A 3,298-nucleotide genomic window follows, 5' to 3' on the forward strand; every position below is an offset into this window, starting at 1 on the left:
TCGGATGTAGTATGTAGAATAGAGAGAAGAAAGAGGAGGAGATTCAGAACACAGGGAAGATGCCTCTCCTCTCATTTCAGGACCAAACAAAATGGCCGTTCAGTTAAAGCGATTTATAACGTTTATATGTCACGTGTTTTATATATAAAATACACATATATTTAATTATGTATCTGGTTCTATATGTGTGTGTGTTACTGTGTCTGTGTGTGTGTGTGTCTGTGTGTGTGTTACTGTGTCCATGTGTGTGTTACTGTGTCCATGTGTGTGTCTGTGTGTGTGTCTGTGTGTGTGTTACTGTGTCCATGTGTGTGTCTGTGTGTGTGTTACTGTGTCCATGTGTGTGTTACTGTGTCCATGTGTGTGTTACTGTGTCCATGTGTGTGTTACTGTGTCCATGTGTGTGTCTGTGTGTGTGTCTGTGTGTGTGTTACTGTGTCCATGTGTGTGTCTGTGTGTGTGTTACTGTGTCCATGTGTGTGTTACTGTGTCCATGTGTGTGTTACTGTGTCCATGTGTGTGTCTGTGTGTGTGTGTCTGTGTGTGTGTTACTGTGTCCGTGTGTGTGTCTGTGTGTGTGTGTGTGTGTGTCCGTCTGCCTGTCTGTCTGTGTGTCTGTCTGTCTGTCTGTCTGTCTGTCTGTCTGTCTGTCTGCCTCATGGACCTATTAGCTTCTGTGCTTCTGTGTATCTTGAGACCAACCTGAATTTTTCCAGGTTTTTTATTATATATATTTTCCCGCTCAAAGTCTTAAGGTGGAACACACTGCACACCGCGCCGCGTGATCATATTGGGTCCGCCGCCCGACCAGAGCAGCCTTCTCTACTCTGGGGATATGCTGGGTTAGGGTTAGACCAGAGCAGCCTTCTCTACTCTGGGGACATGCTGGGTTAGGGTTAGACCAGAGCAGCCTTCTCTACTCTGGGGATATGCTGGGTTAGGGTTAGACCAGAGCAGCCTTCTCTACTCTGGGGACATGCTGGGTTAGGGTTAGACCAGAGCAGCCTTCTCTACTCTGGGGATATGCTGGGTTAGGGTTAGACCAGAGCAGCCTTCTCTACTCTGGGGACATGCTGGGTTAGGGTTAGACCAGAGCAGCCTTCTCTACTCTGGGGATATGCTGGGTTAGGGTTAGACCAGAGCCTTCTCTACTCTGGGGACATGCTGGGTTAGGGTTAGACCAGAGCAGCCTTCTCTACTCTGGGGACATGCTGGGTTAGGGTAAGACCAGAGCAGCCTTCTCTACTCTGGGGACATGCTGGGTTAGGGTTAGACCAGAGCAGCCTTCTCTACTCTGGGGACATGCTGGGTTAGGGTTAGACCAGAGCAGCCTTCTCTACTCTGGGGACATGCTGGGTTAGGGTTAGACCAGAGCAGCCTTCTCTACTCTGGGGACATGCTGGGTTAGGGTTAGACCAGAGCAGCCTTCTCTACTCTGGGGACATGCTGGCGCTGGTGCTAACCGGTGCTGAGAGCACCAGTCTGCTGTGCTGATGGTGCTTTACCCAAGCTAACCGCTGCTAACTTGGTTCATAAAGCAAAACTGATACAACAGGCAACAGACACAGAGGCTCTTCACAGAACTTATGGAGCAAACTGTGACTATTATGTTTCATTTTTTTTTGCATTTTTATGCTTTATTGATAGTGTAGAGACAGAGTTGAAATGGGGCAGAGAGGGGAGTGACATGCAGAGAACGACCGCGGGCTGGAATCGAACCCTGTCCGCTGCTGGCCGAGGCCCATGGGGGGGACGCCCTACCAACTGAGCTAAGGGCCCATGGGGGGGACGCCCTACCAACTGAGCTAAGGGCCCATGGGGGGGGACGCCCTACCAACTGAGCTAAGGGCCCATGGGGGGTGACGCCCTACCAACTGAGCTAAGGGCCCATGGGGGGGACGCCCTACCAACTGAGCTAAGGGCGCCCCCTCTATTATGTTTTCATCTTAATTTCCTCTGTCCGTTGTCCCGAAGTGAGTGACGTCGGGAGGAGCTCAACGCTGATTGGCTATCGCGGCCGGCGGCAAAAAGTTCAATATTCTAATACCGCTCTACGCTCGACGCGGCCGCCCTCTCACCTTGACTCTGTGTGTAAACTCGCCGCGCGGCCTGGCTAGCCCAGTGGGCCGCCCTCTCACCTTACCTTTGTGTGTAAAGTCGCGGCCGCCCAGTGCAGTGTGATCCTTTACCTCCCAGTGCAGTGTGTTCCTTTACCGCCCAGTGCAGTGTGTTCCTTTACCTCCCAGTGCAGTGTGTTCCTTTACCTCCCAGTGCAGTGTGTTCCTTTACCTCCCAGTGCAGTGTGTTCCTTTACCTCCCAGTGCAGTGTGTTCCTTTACCGCCCAGTGCAGTGTGTTCCTTTACCGCCCAGTGCAGTGTGTTTACTGCCCAGTGCAGTGTGTTCCTTTACCGCCCAGTGCAGTGTGTTCCTCCAGTGCAGTGTGTTCCTTTACCTCCCAGTGCAGTGTGTTCCTCCAGTGCAGTGTGTTCCTTTACCGCCCAGTGCAGTGTGTTCCTTTACCGCCCAGTGCAGTGTGTTCCTTTACCTCCCAGTGCAGTGTGTTCCTTTACCTCCCAGTGCAGTGTGTTCCTCCAGTGCAGTGTGTTCCTTTACCTCCCAGTGCAGTGTGTTCCTTTACCTCCCAGTGCAGTGTGTTCCTCCAGTGCAGTGTGTTCCTTTACCTCCCAGTGCAGTGTGTTCCTTTACCTCCCAGTGCAGTGTGTTCCTCCAGTGCAGTGTGTTCCTTTACCTCCCAGTGCAGTGTGTTCCTTTACCGCCCAGTGCAGTGTGTTCCTTTACCTCCCAGTGCAGTGTGTTCCTTTACCCCCCAGTGCAGTGTGTTCCTTTACCGCCCAGTGCAGTGTGTTCCTTTACCTCCCAGTGTGTTCCTTTACCTCCCAGTGTGTTCCTTTACCTCCCAGTGTGTTCCTTTACCTCCCAGTGTGTTCCTTTACCTCCCAGTGTGTTCCTTTACCTCCCAGTGTGTTCCTTTACCTCCCAGTGTGTTCCTTTACCTCCCAGTGCAGTGTGTTCCTTTACCTCCCAGTGTGTTCCTTTACCTCCCAGTGCAGTGTGTTCCTTTACCGCCCAGTGCAGTGTGTTCCTTTACCTCCCAGTGTGTTCCTTTACCTCCCAGTGCAGTGTGTTCCTTTACCGCCCAGTGTGTTCCTCCAGTGCAGTGTGTTCCTTTACCTCCCAGTGCAGTGTGTTCCTTTACCTCCCAGTGCAGTGTGTTCCTTTACCTCCCAGTGCAGTGTGTTCCTTTACCGCCCAGTGCAGTGTGTTCCTTTACCTCCC

The sequence above is a fragment of the Ammodytes marinus genome (assembly GCF_949987685.1).
Source record: "Ammodytes marinus genome assembly, chromosome: 3".
Taxonomy (NCBI): domain Eukaryota; kingdom Metazoa; phylum Chordata; class Actinopteri; order Uranoscopiformes; family Ammodytidae; genus Ammodytes; species Ammodytes marinus.